At 47.7% G+C, this 18837-nt stretch overlaps 1 long non-coding RNA gene across 1 annotated transcript; it reads left to right on the plus strand.

Annotated features, from left to right (window-relative positions):
* Window positions 1–504: 504 nt before the first annotated feature.
* On the plus strand, window positions 505–15970 carry LOC128314698 (uncharacterized). Its single transcript, XR_008296582.1, has 3 exons — window positions 505–697; window positions 1463–1625; window positions 13297–15970. It is a non-coding gene; the product is annotated as an uncharacterized LOC128314698 (long non-coding RNA).
* Window positions 15971–18837: the final 2867 nt, after the last annotated feature.

The following is an 18837-nucleotide window of genomic DNA, read 5'->3' on the forward strand; positions in this document are numbered from 1 at the left end:
TTTCTACTTGTTGTGCCTCACGCAACAGCTAACAGGCCGCCGACCGCCGTCAGAGGCGCTGCTGTTGTTGACAACACACAATTAGTTTGGATGTGTTCTTAGCGGTCTGGCGGGAAGGTACAGGGCACAGAATGAAAGCCAGGAAAAGTCCCGTCCTGGGTTTTACACACTTCAGTTTGCACAAACAACTCCTTGCACGGTTCCTCGCTAGCATTTAACACTGGGCGTGTGACGCAGACGTGAGAGGACCCGCATCAGAGCTGCATGCCGAGTGTCGCTGTGTGTGCGCCTTCGGTACAGCGGCACCGCGGTCAACGCGGGAAGATGGCCGGGCCGAGGACAGGGTGGTGTGGCCGCTCTCCTGCTGGCCAGCTCGAGTCACCCAACTGCTCCTGCCTCCTTCTAACCTGAAAAACAAAACTGCAGTCACTTATTAATTTCTGACCCAGTTAAAAGCGGCCAATGATCGTGTGCCACGAGTTGTGACCTCGCCTCACTGTCCTTCTGTGGCTCCCCTGTCACCAGGAACCCGAGGACTGCTGTGTCATTGTCCCCATGTTAAAAGTGGGGTGCGCCAGCGTTGGCTCCGTCTAGAACTGGGTCTTTGTTCTCTCCCGACAATTTTATTTAATTGTCATAGACTCTGGGTCTGGAGTTCTGTCTCGTCCAGCAAGAGAGCAGATGCAGGATTAAACACGTGAGAGAGGCTAATGTCCGGGAGGAGACAAGAGCCCCAAGCAAGGGTCCTCGCTCCGTTTTTATTAGGATCAGAAGGCTCACAAGCTTGATGGACGTGCACAAAGAGACAATGAAATCTTGAACATTAGCTCATGGGTGTGAGGGAAAGCGGTTTTGAAGTTATGCGGTGCTAGGGGTTTGGGTCAGTACAAAACAAAGTGGGCAGAAGGTTGTTTGCAGCAGATGTGAGGTGGCACCTCTATTTACCTGAACTGACCTAGGGGACAAGACAGGGCAAGCTACCTCAGGGTCAACAAGGCACCCTTCTTCTGCTACTTAGCTCCGCTCAGGGCAGCTTGGCCCAGCTGCAGTCTGCAGCCCTATTTACCTATTTACCTCTCGTGGTCCTTCCCTCCTGTGAAAACAGCTTCCTGCTATGGTACTAAGTTGGGGGGCATTTCCACCCTGAATACCTAACCTTGCTTACCTCATCTTGGATGCTTTCATGCTGAGATTCCCTATCCCTATACCTTTGTCCTACACTTGGGGGGGCCTTTGCCCCGTTTACCCAAACATGGGTGTGTTCATCCTGTGGCTTTGTAATTCTTCATGCCTTGTTCCTAAGCTTATTCCCCACATTTAATTCCTAATTCTCTATATTTGGCAGATTTGTTTTGCTTTGTTCTTAAAATTCAGAAGCTATGGAGAATTCAACGTAACAATCCTAAATGCTAACGACATCCACAACTTGATCACACTTAACTTTTTTATCTTTGGTTTACAGAATGGGGTCAAGGCCATGCAAACAGCAGGAAGGGAGAAGGAAGCGGGTGAGGAGGAGGAGACAGGAGGTCGGCCGGGCTGGCACAGCATTCGCGCGTTCGCGAGGTTCCAGGATGACATCCCAAGAGATTTCAACCGGAAAACTGGCTACCTTCTCTGTTCAGGTGAGTGCTTCCCCCTGGGGTCCCACAGCACATTTCCAGGTAAACAGCCCACTGCTTAAGCTCTATTTCCAGAATTCCAGAAAGCATTTTAGTGACAAATAGGATTTACCACCTTCCTGTGAGAAAAAAAAACCCAGTCCAATTCCAATGCTCTGCTCTAATTCCCATGGAACCTTGTTAGGCCCTCCCGCCCCTCAGTGATGGGCGCTACCCTCCCCCCACCCCCCCACCCCACGATGGGCACTAAGACCTTTTGTTTCAGTTCAGTCTTCCTACATTCCTAACTTTTCTTTTTAGTCTGGGAAACTGTCTCCGTATATTTTTATTCTATTGGCAATATTTTATACACACGACTCTCTAAAAATTAATTTTAAATTCACTTAATTAATTAACTAATTAAATTAAAGGCAAAAATAAGCTATTGGGACTAGACCAAAATAGGAAGCATTTGCACAGTGAAGGAAACCATCAACAAAATGAAAAGACAGCCTATGGATGGGAGAAGATATTTGCAAATGACATATCCAATAAAGGGTTAGTATCCAAAATATATAAAGAACTTATACAACCCAATACCCCCCCAAAAAGCCAAACAACAACAACAAAACAAATAATCTGATTGAAAAATGGGCAGAGAACCTAAATAGACACTTCTCCAGAGAAGACATCCAGATGGCCAACACACACATGAAAACATGCTCCCCATCACTCATCATCAGGGAAATGCAAATCAAACCACAATGAGATGCCACCTCACACCGGTCAGAATGGCTAAGATCGAAAGACTAGAGATAATGAGTTGACAAGGATGTGGAGAAAAAGGGACTCTCCTGCAAACTGCTGAAGCCACTGTGGAGATCAGTGTGCAGGGTCTTCAAAAAGTTAAAAATAAAATTATCATGTGACCCAGGACTCCATTACTGGTGTTTACCCAAAGAATGCAAAAACACTAATTTGAGAAGATACATACATTATTTATAAAGGCCAAGATATGGAAGCAGCCCAGTTGTCCGTGGATAGACAGATGGCTAAAGAAGGTGTGCTATATGTACAATGGGATATTACTCGGCCTTAAAAAAGGATGAGATCTTGCCATTGTGATAACATGGATAGAGCTAGAGGGTATTGTGTTGAGTGAAATAAGTCAGAGAAAAGATAAATATGATCTCAGTTATATGTGGAACCTAAAAGACAAAACCAATGAACAAACAAAAACCAGAAAGACTCCTAAGTACAGAGAAAAAAATGGCAGATGCAGAGGGAAGACAGGTGAGGGACAAGCGGGGGGGGGGGGGCGGTGAAGAGGACTCATGGGTACAAACTTCCAATTAAACTTCCATGACAAGCAAGTCAAGAGGTGCCTGGGGGGCAGGGAATGTAGTCGATAATATCGTAATGATGTCATAAGGAGCCAGATGGTCACCGCACCTCCTGTGGCAAGCATTGTATAAAGTGCAGGATGGTTGTGCACCTGAAACTATTATACTGTATATCACGTGTACTTAAATAATAAAAAATAATTAGCTTTTTCTGTTCCCAAGATAACAAATGTACCTTGAAAAATTGAGAAGCCCCTAAAAACCACCTAAAGGGTAACAGTCGGGCATAACTGCACCCACAGGGGTGGCCACCGCTGGTGGTTTAGTATCCACACGCCCGGCCTTCTCTGTGTGCGTGTGGGAACACACACCTGGATCTGCACACACTCTTCTGTGACCTCCTATCCCTTTCAGCATTCTGTTTCTTCCGTTCCATGTGTAGAATCTACATCACCAGATAGGCTACAGCCTACTATAGTCTGCATAATACCCTGTCCTGATGGGTGTATCCAATTTATGTCACTAACTTCCCTCTTCATATTCTTGGACATCCATTTTGTTTTCAACTTTTTCTCGATTACATATGAACAACATTAAGCCCGTTTTAAAACAGCTTTGGACCCAAATCACTGGTGAAGCCCAGTTGTAAAGCCACGAATTTGGATTGAACAATTGCCCTAAGTCTTTTCCAAAAACGTTTCCTTGAAGCTGAATTTCTCATTTAGCCAATCCTATTAAGAGTTAGTATGATTTAGGGACAACTGCAGTCTTCCTGCTTCCACATGACTCTTCACAAAGGCGACGGGGCAGTACCGTGAGGTAGGAAGGGATGGGCTTGGGAGCCAGGGGACGAAGGGACGGGCTTGGGAGCCGGGGGACTAAGGGATGGGCTTGGGAGCCGGGGGAACAGAGATGTGGATCCCAGCTCTGCCGTCGGCCGTCTGTGTGACTGTGGAAAGGCACGGAAATACCCTAGACTGTGGCTTCCTGGTCACCGTGCGCGGCACAGGATAAAACACTACACTAACGAAACTCATAAACATTGTGCAGCTGCCTTGGACTATATTTCTATCACAACGAAAAGTTATCGATGAGCCTTTTCCTCGGCAAACCTCCCCGATGCAGGAACTATGATCCCCCTTAGAAATAAGGAGACTGAGGCTCCAAGAAGTTGTGTGCCTTCCCTGAGTTCACACAGCGGTAAACGGCCAGAGGCTCGAACTCAGGAGTCTTACAAGCTGACGGTCTTCATGCTGTAGCTCACGAACCAATCTTACCTTTGAAATAGGAATTTAAGTGACCAACTGGAATTTAACTTTAAAATCCTTATTTGAGGGGCGCCTGGGTGGCTCAGTCGGTTGAGCGTCCGACGTTGGCCCAGGTCATGATCTCATGGTCTGTGAGTTCGAGCCCCGAATTAGGCTCTGTGCTGACAGCTCAGAGCCTGGAGCCTGCTTTGGATTCTGTGTCTCCCTCTCTCTCTGCCCCTCCCCCGCTCACGTTCTGTCTCCCTCTCTCTCTCTTTCTCTCTCTCTCTCTCCCTCTCTGTCTCTCAAAAAAAAAATAAACATTAAAAACATTTTAAAAGGTTAGGGGCACCTGGGTGACTCAGTCGGTTGAGCGTCCGACTTCAGCTCAGGTCATGATCTCACAGTGCCTGAGTTTGAGCCCGTTGTCGGGCTCTGTGCTGACAGCTCAGAGCCTGGAGCCTGCTTTGGATTCTGTGTCTCCCTCTCTCTCTGACCCTCCCCTGCTCATGCTCTGTCTCTGTCTCAAAAATAAATAAACATTAAAAATTTTTTTAATCCTTATTTGAATAATAATGCTCTATAAAATGCATTCATACTTCTTATTTTAGCACTACTTAAAAACTAGGAGACAAAGAACCTAATATAAAATCGTCTCCTAAAATCTTTTATCATGTCTCAAAGCTGTCTTTTGGAAAATAACATTTCTTTTGCTTCCCAAAGGGGCCCTGTTTCCCTCCCCAAAGTCTCTGGTGTGTTGCATGGAAATGTCAGTTTCTTTGTAATTCTTTATTATTATTATTTATTAATTTCAAAGTTTTGTTTATTTTTGAGAGAGAGAGAGCACGTGCAGGGGAGGGGCAGAGAGAGAGGGAGACAGAATCCCAAGCAGGCTCCGAGATGTCACTGCCCCACACGGGGCTGGAACCCACCAACCGTTCATGACCCGAGCCGCAGTCCAGAGTGGTCACTTCACCTACTGAGCGGCCACAGCTTCCCTCCTGGTGATCCTTCACCTCAGGAAACCACCTGGGATTCTGGCCACAAGAGCTTCTGAAGACGGCGTTCAGCGCAGAAACACTCCCACAGTGACGAGTGTCGCCAGATGGAAGAAGCGGTTCAGAACGACCTCACCTTCCTCCGTACAGGCCCGGGACGGGGAGGGAGAGGAAAGGGCTCCCCGTGCTGCCTGCCGCCGGCGCTGGGCCCCGCACGACTTCCTGGCGCCCAGACACCTGCCCCGCGGGGCCCCAGATGCACTGCCGCAGGTGACCCGGGAGAGCAGGCCAGGGGCGGCCCGGAGCCGGCCTCGTGCTGCCCTCTGCCGGCCAGAGTGCCGAACTGCAGCGGAGACAGGGACAGGCAGGTGCGCTGAACCCTTGGTGTCGCGGCAGGTGTACCGCTGGCCCCCGCCCTGGCCCTCAGTCTTTGCCTCACTGAGAAAAGCTGCTGTTACGACAACCCGTCTCGTTTTCAGAAGGCTCGCAAGGCCGATCCGCTCGTGATGGAGAAGAGAGAGGAGGACGCAGCCAAGTGTGCGGCGGATTTCTCCGGAAAGCCTGTGCTCAAACCTCCCACCGCCCCGTGGCTCTGGGCAGGCTCGCTCTCCCACCTCCAGGCTTCTCCACCCTAAAACAGAAGGAGCACATGCACTTCCTCTGCAAGGTTTTGAAAGGCTTCAATAAGTCGATGTTTAAAAATGCAGGTACTTGGTGAGCCTTTGCAAACCATGGCATAAAAGTGGTTACAGAATGTCTACTAGTGGGTTTCTAAGTTTGATTTCTTTTTTCCGGATTACACAAAAGGCTGCAGGGAGACTCATTTCATTACCCTGAATCTATCTGAAGAGGAAGCCTAGTTCAGCATTACAGGTGTGTGAATATTGTATTGTTTCATGTATTAAAATCTTATCAGAGATAAATTGAAAAGTAGCAGAAGGTCTAAATATATACAATTACTTCAGTAGTAGTAATCCACGAGCCAAGGCCTGCCCACATAGTTCTGTCTACGCGATGCAGAAACCGCTCTCTGGGGTGTCACTGTCCCCTTGGAGTGTGAGTCACTGCTGAGGTCGCACATCTGACATAAATGTGCTGTAACCACGTCGTACATGTGTCACATTAAGGAATCAGTGCATTAATTAGGATTCTGTTGCTATGCATTTTCCTTCCGGGAGAGAACATTCCGGCTTCACAGGGGAGACCCTAACTCTGAATCCAGCTCTGGCCACTGAACAAACACCTCTCAGATGCCAGAGAAGATGATTGAGATGGACAGACACATCCTAACCCAGCGGGCACAGACACCTCACACCTGCAAACAGCCGCCAGCCGGCATTAGGTCGGGCTGGCCAGCCCTCTGGCCCTTTCTCCTCCTGGCCGCAGGAAGGACCACTGTGAGGCCGGTCACCACTTTGACTGAGTCTTGGTGCATTCCACCCGCACACACGGGGTATGAAGTTCATGTCCATACCGAGTTTTCATTTACTAAGATTTTGAACCTTGCTGAATGAGGAGCAGACCTCAGCCGCATTAAGAGAGCCCCCAGACTAAACTGGCGTTGGAATGACAGCTGGCAAAAGTGGGTGGGCCCCACACGCTAAGCCAAACAGAGCGAATGGGAGGCTTGAATGGGATCGAGACTCTCCTTACAGAATATGGAAAATGCACAGAATACACGTGGAAGTCACTTGTCATGACAGGAAGCAGGGAAAATACAGCGTGAGTTTTAAAAAGGGAGAGAACGTATTGAGAGGATCACGTGATTCTTGTCCTTTTATTGACACGATGCATCACACTGATTGACTTGTGGGTATTGAACCAGCCCTGCAGCCCAGGGATAAATCCCACTTAGTCATGGTGAATAATCCTTTTAAAAAGTTTTTTTTAATGTTTACTTATTTTTGAGAGACAGAGAGAGACAGAACATGAGCAGAGGAGGGGCAGAGAGAGGGGGGGACACAGAATCCAAACAGGCTCCAGGCTCCGAGCTGTCAGCACAGAGCCCGACGCGAGGCTCGAACTCACGAAACGTGAGATCATGACCTGAGCCAAAGTTGGATGTTTAACCGACGGAACCACCCAGGTGCCCCTAAATGCAAAGAACATTTATTTTTAAGTTTATTTATTTTTTGAGAGAGGTAGAGAGCAAACGGGGGATGGGCAGAGAGAGGTAAACGGAGAATCTCAGGCAGGCTCCTTGCTGTCAGCACAGAGCCCAACAAGGGACTGGATCCCATGAACTGTGAGATCATGACCTGGGCTGGAATCAGGAGTCAGACGCTCAACCAATTGAGCCACCCATGTGCCCCAGAAGCCAAGAACTTTTCATTATTTGTTACGAGTAAGGAGGCAGGGAGCTCGCTCTCAAAGCGCTGTCTCCCCGTGGGGTTTGTACAGAAGGTTTGCATGCAGCGTCCAAGGTGGGGGTGGGGAGCTTGTCTGTATGCTGGCACACACATCGTATTTCAAAAACTGGTGGAAAACTCCTCCGGTAGGAGGAGATCTTAGTGTTATAATGAGCTGAAGGTAAGTTCGGAATGTCCTGGGGGCTTCCTCACAGGCCCTTGGTTCCAATCCTTGGTCCCAGCTAACAGACTCATGTGAGCACCAAAATCAATCCAACAGTAAAATTGTCTGGCAAGGTTTGTAAAGCAACCATAATAAAAATGCTTCCAGAAGCAATGACAGAAGATTGAAACAAATGGAAACACAGAAAATCTTGACAGAGAGAAGTGACAAAAAAGGACCAAGTAGGAATTACAGGATTGAAAAATATAACAACAGAAGTGAAAGAAGGTTGGCGGAGCTCAGTGGTGGCACCGTGTCAGTGAACTTGAGGACGGATCAAGTTCATGTCCCCCACCTGAGCGACAGAGAGAAAAGAGACTGCAGAAAATAAAGAGGGGGTGCCTGCGTGGCTCAGTCGGTTAAGCGTCTGACTTTGGCTCAGATCATGACCTCACAGTTCGTGAGCTTGAGCCCCACATCAGGTGCTCTGCCGTCAGCGTGGGGCCTGCTTGAGATCCTCTGTCCCCCCTCTCTGCCCCTCTCCTCGTGCTTGCTCTCTCTCAAAAATAAATAAACATTAAAAAAGATAAAATAATTTTTAAAAAGTTAAACTTGGAAGGCAAAGTTAAAAAAATAAAGGTAACAGATCAAAAACTAAAAAAAAAAAAGAAGAATCTAAGTGAACGCTAATCAGGATAAACTTAAAAAAAAAGTCCACACCAAGACACATAAAAATAAAACCTCTTCAAACAAAAGACAAAGGAGAAATGATGCGTAACCTATTACAAAAAAACCCGATGTGAGGGACAATCGATGTCCTGTCTGAAACCATGGAGGCCAAGAGGAAGGAAGGGCCAGGAGAGAGCAAACTCTCAACCACAATTGTTACAGAGAAAACCACAGATCCAAAATGGCGCCACTTAGACCAAATCCCCAAACCAGGGCTCAATACCTAATGTGACTGCACTTCCAACCTCCCCAGAGTGGAGTCTTGGTCAGGAATTTTCTGATGGGCATTGGCCACCTGGGCCTCTCTGTCCCCTCAAGGGAAGATGAGGTTACCCGTGTGCCTTCTTCGCCCTAGAAACAGACCGTGCCTGGAATTATCCTTTCCTTTTGCTAATAACTTCCCTGCCCTACCCTCCTTCCATAAAAACCTTCCATTTGTACAATTCCCCAGAACTAGATGGGCTGCTGATGATTCAGGAAACATTTAATAAAGCCAGTTAGATCTCAAATGTACTCAGTTGAATGTTTGTTATTTAATACTTTATACCTGGCAAAACTATCCTTCAAGAATGAAGGGGAAATAAAAACATTCTCAGATAAAGGAAAACTCAGGGAAATTAGCAGCAGCAGACCCAGTCTTAAGGAATGGCTGAAGGAAACTCTCCAAATGAAAAGAAAATGACCAAAGAAGACAGAATTTCAGTATGAAAAGCAGGATGATAATAGTAATGGTAATAACCGGGGTAAATATAATAAACTATCCTTTACTCCATAGAGTTCTTTAATTTTTGATGGCTAAAGCAAAAATTGTAACACCGTCTAATGGTGGAATTCAACACATGTAAATAAAAGACTTAAGACAATTGTATTTGATGTGGAGAACAAAAGCAGAAGAAAAAAATTAAATTTCCTTACAACTGGACAGAGGGACCTTCTCCCGGGTAGCTCAGCTGCCTCGATGATGACACTTTGCTGAGGGTTAAAGGCAACCTTAGCTTGACATTGTCCCAACCTCCCAGGATCCCATGAATCTTCTCTAACATCTAAAAATCCCTTTGGAAACCTCCTTGATCTCTACCCCCCAAATATATGTCGGCAATCATCCTCCAAGCATGTGGCCCCTGCTACGCACCTGCAGGGTCTCATGACTGAGGTTTTACTAGACGGCAGTAAATGACCTTCTCCTCACGGCAGCTGGCTCCTCAAGGTCCCGGAAACCTTGCTTCCAAATTCCGTAGAGACTTCTACACGGAGCCTGACTCGGGGCTTGATCCCACCACCCTGGGATCATGACCCGAGCCAAAATCAGGAGTTGGACGCTTAACCGGCTGAATCACCCAGGCGTCCCTGCATCAAAATTTCTTAACGGAGATGGGAAAAGAATCTAAACGGAGGCAAGATTTCAGCACCTGAGTTGAAGTCCTAGAACTGCTGTCAGTACCAGAGAAAATGTGCGTGTGTCCAAGTACATGCTTACTGTAGCCATGCCTACACTGTAACACTGTATCCACATGCGCATGTGCATTGTATCCATATGTATGAATACTGTAACCGCTAGAACAAGCACTAAGAAAACCATACAAAGTGACACAGTAAAAAATGTTAAAAACAGAGGCGCCTGGGTGCCTCAGTTCCTTGAGCTTCTGACTTTGGCTCAGGCCATGATCTCACCGTTCACGAGTTCAAGCCCTGCATCGGGCTCTGTGCTGTCAGCACAAAGCCTGCTTTGAATTCTCTGTCTCCCTCTCTTTCTGCCCCTCCCCTGCTCTCTCTCTCTCTCTCTCTCTCTCTCTTTCTCTCTCTCTCTCCAAAAAATAAACATTTTTTAAATGTTAAAAATACAATTCGTTTCTAAAAAATATTCAAGTGACCCAACTAAGAAAAGAGAAACAAAGGAACAAGAAACAGAAGAGGCAGACCCAAATGATAAAATGGCAAAGCAAAGCCCTAATGCATCAACAATGACCTTAAATGTAAGCGGCCTGTATACAGAGTATTAAAATTGAATTAAATGCAGAGATTATCAGAGTAAATAAAAACCCAGCTCATTATATGCTGTCTGTAAGATGCTCAAGTCAAATGTAATTAACAGGTAGATGGAAAGAACAGAAGGGAAACTGATATATCATGCAAACATTAATTTTAAAGAGGCCTGTTAACAGCAGATAAAGTAGACTACAGAATGAAGAAATCACTAAGGACAGGAAGGGGCGTCACCTCGTGACACAAGAATCAATCAACCAAGAATGTATATAATCCTAAAACGCAGACCCCAGGGAACAGAGTTTCACAGTATATGAAGCAAAAACTGACAGAGCTAAAAACATAGCTGGCCAAACCCAAAATTGTAGTCGGGGACGTCCTCCCCTGTGACACAGACGCTCTACCAGATGGAAAGTCGGTAAGGATACCTGAGAACGACAGAAAACCCGCAACCGACGGAACCACACAAATGTTTTCAGAGCCCCGCCCTCAGCAGTGTCTCAGTCACCGAGGTAACCAATAACACAGATTATAGGTCCCACAGAATTGAAAGCGTGTTCTCTGACCATAACGGAATCAAACTGGAAATCAGTAACAGAGAGAGAACAGAAAAGTCCCCACCGTGTGGAAACTAGACGCCACACCTGTAAGTAACCCATGAGCCAAAGAGGAAGTTGGAAAGGAAATTTTGGAGAGACGTGAAGCTGTATGAAGAGGAACCTGTGCTTATCAGCATCTGTGGGATGCGGCCAGAAAAGCGCTGACAGGGAAACGTCTCGTGCCAAGTGCTTACATCGGAGAAGAGGGACAGTTTCAGATCGATGCTGTAAGTTCCCAGTTGAAAAAACTAGAAAAATAAGGCCGAAGTATACAAAGCAAGAAAATGAAGAAAATAATAATGAGAAAAGCAGAAATCGATACAACTGAGAACAGAAGAAACATCAGGAAAATCGAAGAAGTGTAAAGCGGGTTAGTTCTTCCAAAAACGTCAACAAAATTGGTAAATTTCTAGAAAGGCTGAGAAAGATCGTCAGGATACACAAATCACCAACATGAGGTATAAACCCAATAAAAGCCCCAGCTGCAGATCCGGTGGCCGTCAAGGGATAAACAAGGATTGCTGTGAGCAGCTTACACTCCTACATAGGAAAACTTGGGAGAAGGGGACCAGCTCCTCGAAAACCACAAACTACCGAAATTCGGCTGAAACGGAGTACATGGGTTGAATAGGTATATAACCTTTTTTTAAGAATTCATCTTGCCAAGGTTACCAAAACAGAAACATCCAGACCCAGATACTTTCGCCGAAAAACTTTAGCACGCATTTGAAGAAGAATCACAAAATTGTCTCTAGAAAACAGCAGACAAGGGAGGGTTTCGTGAGCCCAGCATAACCAGTGAACATCCAAAGTGTAGAGAACTCACGTGGCTCACTAGCAAGGGGTAATCGTCAGCATCCGATTCGAAAGTGGGCAAAGGTCTCGAGTAGATATGTCTCCACAGGAGACGTCCAGATGCCAAAGACGCATGAAAAGGTGCTCAACGCCGCTCATCGTCAGGGAAATGCAAACCCAAAGCCCGAGGAGATACCACCTCACGTCTACTGAATGACTGTTATAAAAAACACAAGAGACAAGTGCTGGCGAGGATGTGGAGGAAAGGGACCCTCGTGCACGGTTGGTGGGAGTGCAAACTGGTGCAGCCGCCGTGGGAACCAGTGTGCAGGGTCCTCAAAATCTTCAAAGCAAAAGTCTAATGGGATCCAGCAATCCCACTGCTGGGTGTACAGCCAGCGGAAACGAAACCACTCTCTCAAAGAGATCTCTGCTCTCATTCACTGCAGCGTTATTCACAGCAGTCAAGACGTGGAAACAACCTAAGTCCCCATCGAGGGACGAAGGACAAAGATGACGTGCTCTGCACACTCACAGAGGAATATGATTCAGCCACGAGAAAGAAGGAAACCCTGCCGTTTGCAAACGCATGAATGAACCTGAAAGTCATGCTAAGTGAAAGAAGTCGGACGGAGGAGAGAAATAGTGCATGATCTCACTTGTTTGTGGAACCCAAGAAAGCCGAACTCGTAGAAACAGAGAGCGGATGAGTGTCTGCAGGGGGGCAGGAGCTGAGGGAAGCGGGGAGATGGCCAGGGGATAGAAACTTTCAGTTACGAGGTGACTAAGTTCTGGAGATCTAATGTGCAACAAGGCAGTTACAGTTAACACACTGTACTGAGTACTTGAACTTCGCTGAGGCAGCAGGTCTTAAATGTTATTGCCATACACACATACACAAAAAAAGTAGCTGTGCGAGGTGGCCGATGTGCTAAGTGACTGTAAGGCGGTGAACATTTCAAATGGACACCTATCACCTCAACCCATTGTACGCCTCGAACTCACACAGGGTCATTTATCAATTATAAAACTGGACAAAATGAAGGAAACACATAAATTAAATAGGCAAAATGTGTCCCTTGGATTTATTTTTATCCTTTAGAATCCTACCGTCTCTTAACACAGTTTCCTGCTCTTTTCCCTCCATAAAAAAATGTGACAAGGTGTGTCGAGCAAAAGGAAAAGGTTGTCTGTCCCTTCAGGTTGGACGAGAAATACCTTGTCAGGAAATGTGCATCCGACCCACCTCACATTCCTCTTACCATCTGGCTGAGATGAACGGAAAGTGGTCTTCTGATAGTAAATCAATACCAAAGCAGGATAGGAAGAGTGTTTTAGATCAGGTTTCCGTAATGCCACTGTTGACTCTGCGATAATGCTTCAAAACGATGCTGCGGTCTCTGCCAACAATAGACTCAAAAGTGCAATTTTGGCAAAATAAATAAAATGATGGTTTAAAAAAATGGTTTTCTTTTGCAATGATCTCACAGGTCGCAACATTGACATCAAGGACATTTCTCGTAGAATATGCGGGAAATGGAAGAAAAGACGTTGCACTAATGGAGACAGAGGCGCGAGAGACGGAGAGAAAGCCAGGTCCTGGTGTGCCCGCTGGGTGCACATACACGATCCTCACAGCGACCCCCGACAAGGTCCTGGCCAGCACCTTGCCCCCTGCTTCTCGGCCCTGGCCTGAACGGTTCCCTCCAACCCCATCAAGACCTCCGGGGCTTGGGCCCGGGCAGGGTGATTTTAAAATGTCCCCACGTGATGCTGATATGCGGTCAAAGCCTCAGCCCCCGGGGCAGCGGAAAGACGCCCGGCCCCGCCCCCATCCCCAAGGACCCCGTCCCCAGCCCCAGCCGACCTCAGGCTCTCAGGCTCCAGCTGCTCTTTTCTTCTTCGGGGGCGTTGCACTCACCTGACCCGTGGTCACCCTTCTTCTCTGTGACCTCTGACTCCTGTCACTGAAGAAGAACCTGCACGCTCCTTGTCCACATGCACCTGCTGTTCAGTGTCCCTAGATGCCCCCCCCCCTCCCCAGACCCCTTGTAGAACTCACACCTCCCTCCACGGCCCTGGCCCAGAGCGTCCCCCGCTCAGAGACTCACTACCCACCCCCCTCCATGATGCCATGAAGCAAATCTCAAACTCCTGACCATGGCATCCTGACATGTTTGGGTAGATCATTGATATTTAACCAGACAAATACAAAATGTAACTAAAATGAGAGCCAGCAAGCTTTTTTTTTTTTTTTTAACTTGGCACTCTTTGTTTATGGTGGACCGTCCCCATGGAAACTGGGGATAAAAATAGCTGGCCTGTGTGTGTACCTGGTAAGGTTGTGATGAGCACACGGGACACTACAAATGTCCTTATCCAGGAAGCTGTTGAATCGCTGAGCTGGGCACTCCCTCCAAGGCCCAAGCCTCACCGACGGGCTTCGAAACGGAGGTGTCGGTGTTTGGGAGGCTCCCCAGCTCGCATCCTGCTCCCATCCTTCCAGATAGCCTCTCTGCTGGCATCTAGGCCACTGTGCACTCCCAGCAGCCAGGCTGGAAGCCTGTGCTCACTTCTCGTCCGACCCGAGCTCGCCCCACATGGGGCCACGGCCGCTTGGAAAACTCTCTTTTCTTGGGGCCCCCTGTTCTATGAAACGGGTTGATTGTGTCTCCTCCCGTGGCTCCTGCTTCTGTCAGCTTGTGGAAGGGGTCTCGGGTGCCCAGGAGTGGCCTTTGCACACAGCGCCCCTCCCCCACCACTCCTGTGATTTATCCCTTGACTGTGAGCTCCTGGAGGGCAGAGGCCACGTTTTATTAATACCTATAACCCAATATCGATACTTTGCCGTTCAATAAGAGTTTGCTATGAATAAAGAAATGAATACTGATTAAATATGATTCAAAAGGCACTTAGGGGAGAGATGTTCTGTGAGTCATAAATATTCAGAGGCCGAGTAGGAGGCATCCTTGAGCGCTTCACGGGGCCAAGAAAAGGTTCCTTTACCCCTAATTTGGCCTTGTGAGATAACATAGGTGATGTGTGACGGTCATGTGTTTGGCACAAAACCCGTAACTTGAAACGGTCCTTGGACGAGGACCTCAAGGGCCATAAATACGCACAGCGCCCTCACTGGTGGAGGCCAGCTCTGCGGCCGGCTCCTAGGTCACCGTGCAGCACTGGACCCGCCAGCCTGGGGCCACCTTCCCCGGGGTTAAGGCGCGGGGATACTCTGTGGGCCGTGCCCTTGTCCTCACTGCCAACGTCAGATGGTTAAAAGTCCCCTCTTCCTTCACGGCATTTTGTGTGTCGACCACCAATTCACTTATCCAAGCCTTTTAAATTCCCCTGCTGCTAATTATAGGATAAGTGGCTTCACGGATGTGCCTACTGTGAAAAGCTAAGGCCTCCTCGGAAAAGTAGTAAATGTGCCTCTTCCAAACTAGAGGGATGTCCCCAAATCCTGAGGTCCTGGGACAACAGTCAGTCTGTCCACTCTACTCCGATCTTCGTGGCGTTACAGAAGGCAGTTGCCCTTGAAGGTTTCTTATTTCTAGGCCGAGAACTGTCTGTCTGGTCTGTTTCCATCAGTGCCTGGAACTCTGCCTCGCATCCCAGAGTGGACTTGGCAGGACCCGTTTCGAGGGCGCTCGAGTGTTACATTTACCTTCAGTGCCTCCTGGATGACCTGGAACTTTCCACTGCGCTGACTATACTCCGAAGCCGTGGTTTCTAAGAGCCCAGACAAGCTGTATTTTCTATAATCTGAAGTACCTCCAACCACATGTGCAAACAGATCGCATTCGAGACCCGGCAAAGACCACCTGGACTTTTCAATTTGCCAAAGTGCATTCAGAGTCGAACCTTCCTTATGCCAAGTGGTGCCGAAACCACAGAATCGCAGGGCAAGAAAGGATCTTGACAGTCTGATCCATTTTCTTCCCTTCAGGGGAATTATTTCCCTCGCCCCAGACTGGGCGACATAATCCTTGACCTTTGAAGCCCTTCAGAGAAGGTGACCCTGAGTCTGTCGTCGGCGTTCAGTTCTTACCAGAACTGCTCCGTCAGGACACCTGGATCCAGCAGGCCTACCCTGGAGGATCCTTTCTGCTTGGAGACCAGGACCATGATGATTCCAACCCCCTGGTCTGTGTTTGTCGGCAGGTGCACAGGCCTGAGCGCGCGTCCGTGTGTGTGTGTGTGTGTGTGTGTGTGTGTGTGTGTGTGTGCGCGCGCGCGCGCATGAGCTCTGGGCCTTGAGGCCCCGGGTGGAAACAGGGAGCTGGGCACCCACACCTCACTGCAGGATCTTCTAGATCCTTCCCGGGTAGGAGACATCACACCCACCCAGCGAGGCCGAGTCCCTCAGGGCCTGCTGGCTGCCTTCTCCAGACACAGTCATCCCAGGACGTCACCTTCCACCCTAGAGACCCGCCCCCATCCCCACAAGTGCAGAGGACCATCGCAAGGCAGAACATGCTAGTTATTGGGGACCCCCCCCAGTACCCAGATCAGCTCACTCACCCCCAGCGCGATGCTGAACAGACTGTTCCTGTTGCAAACTCTGCCATTGTGTCTCTGCAAAGAGGTGAAACGACACCCAAACAGTTAGCCAGTGAGTAATTACTGAGTTCCGACCACGTGTAGGAACTACTGAGTAGCAGTTACTCCGGAATTACTGAGTTCCAACCTCGTTGACTTTGGCACCGTGGAGAACCTCTCACAGTGCTGAGCAAATGGGGGGATTCCCTCAGGGCTCTCAGTGTTTCCTGCTCTCCTTCCTGGGGGGGGGGGTGGCACACCCAGAGCTGCCCCCAAGAGTAGAACTGGCCTCGGCAACAGGAGACTAAATGGCGTGTCCGTGGACAAGCCCACGCCCGGTCCCTCTCAGTCTGTGGCCTCGCAGGCAGCATGGTAATGAACGGGCAAGGGACTTGGAGCCAGACTTGGGGTCCTTTGAAATCTGAGTTACTTATCTTTCTGAACGTGAGTGTCCTCAGCTCTCAAGTTTGATGTCACAAGGTTGTGACAAATTATAATGGTTTCTACTGTTGTCCTTCCAAAGATTTATTTGGTTAGCACCCCTGGGTGTGATCACTATAGGCCAGGCATTGTCCTTCTGGGCAAGTCTACACTGCCAGCCTCCAATTTTCCTAAACCTTTGGGGTTTTGGTTCTTGGACTTGTTGCTTTATAAAATGGCTAAGATTAACTGAATTACGTAATAATAATAATAACATGAAGATGGTTGTCTGTCATGTCCACATTTTTATGAGTCCCTCTAAGGAATATCTTTGCATCTATGACTCCGTATCCTTTATGACTACAAAGACAAGATTAAGGCTTCTCATACTTTGGGGACACATAGGTTGTAGCGGTTGGGCGCGTCTTACGTGTCAAGCGTATTTCTGTAAATCAAACCAGATAAAAGCAGACACGTAAATCAGAGAAACTCCAGTAAAGGCCAAAGTTTCGAAGGTGCACCACAGGAGATGTGACGTCACAGGGGTTTGATGGAGAATTGGCTCATTTTGTGTCACGGGAACAGCAAAAGTTTAAAACACTGCATCTTAGGGGCACCGGGGTGGCTCCATCAGTTGAGGGCCCAGCTCTTGATTTCAGCTCAGGTCACAATCTCAGGGTCATGAAATTGAGCCCCGTGTCCACGTTGGGCTCTCTGATGAGTATGGAGCCTGCTTAGGACTCTCTCCCTCTCTCTCTCTCCCTCTCTTTCTCTCTCTCCCTCCCTCTCTCTCTCTCCAAAAAAACAAACAAAACACCGCATCTTAGTTTGTAACGTTATTCTTATTTTCCAGCACTGTGCCTTGGTGGCACATTATTGAATGAGTAGCTCATCTAAATAATGAGTCAGTGGTTAAATGGACTTGTCAGGGAAAAGGGAACTACAGTCACGATAACTCAGATGATGGCGGATTATGCTCACAGTCAGAAGAATTCGTGGGGCCAGCAAAGCACGAAACGTGCAAATTTATCAGTATTTCAGAGAAAACAAAACAGTTCCTCTGTTAAGAAGGAATGTTGCAAGGTCCCTGGGTGGCTCAGTCAGTTGAGCGTCCGACTTCGGCTCAGGTCATGATCTCACAGTCTGTGAGTTCGAGCCCCGCATCGGGCTCGGTGCTGACATCTCAGAGCCTGGAGCCTGCTTCGGACTCTGTGTCTCCCTCTTCCTCTGCCCCTCCCCTGCTCACGCTCTGACTCTCTGTCTTTCAGTAATAAATAAACGTTAAAAAAAAAAAAAAAAGGATGAATGGATGGGTGGCAAATAAGCACATGAAAGCTGGTCAAAATCATTAGTCACTAGAGAAATGCTTTTAAAAACCATGCACAGGGGCGCCTGGGTGGCTCAGTCGGTTAAGCGTCTGACTTCAGCTCAGGTCACGATCTCGCAGTCTGTGAGTTCGAGCCCTGCGTCGCGTCGGGCTCTGGGCTGATGGCTCAGAGCCTGGAGCCTGCTTCCGATTCTGTGTCTCCCTCTCTCTCTGCCCCCCCCCCCGTTCATGTTCTGTCTCTGTCTCAAAAATAAATAAAAACATTAAGAAAAATAATTTTTAAAAAGAAGGAATGTTGCTAATTAGGATTTTATCGCCGCTAGAGTTTCGTCTTATTTACTTTGCTGTAAACATAAGGCATTCCTACATGACTTTACACTTGTCCATATTCAAGGAAGATCATATGTTTGAAAGCTTTGTTGAAACTACGGAGCCACAGTATTTCTTTCAAGGTCCATATATCAAGTTTGAGAAAAAGCAACATGGAGTGGTTACATGTATTTTGTATTTTATGTCACATACATAATGTTGGCATTTGTGTTGCATTTTGTATTACATGTAAATGTTTAAAGTTTTGGTTCCACTCTACCTTTGGGAATAAACAAAATTCACATTTTTTATTGCTAAATGTATTAAGTGATTCTTACTTTCTTCAAAAGTTCTGCCTGCCCCTTGGGGTGACCAACACAACCGAATTTGCTGGGATTCAGTCCACACACGGTGACATTGGGACAATAGTGCT

This window comes from Acinonyx jubatus, chromosome A1 (genome assembly GCF_027475565.1).
Source record: "Acinonyx jubatus isolate Ajub_Pintada_27869175 chromosome A1, VMU_Ajub_asm_v1.0, whole genome shotgun sequence".
Taxonomy (NCBI): domain Eukaryota; kingdom Metazoa; phylum Chordata; class Mammalia; order Carnivora; family Felidae; genus Acinonyx; species Acinonyx jubatus.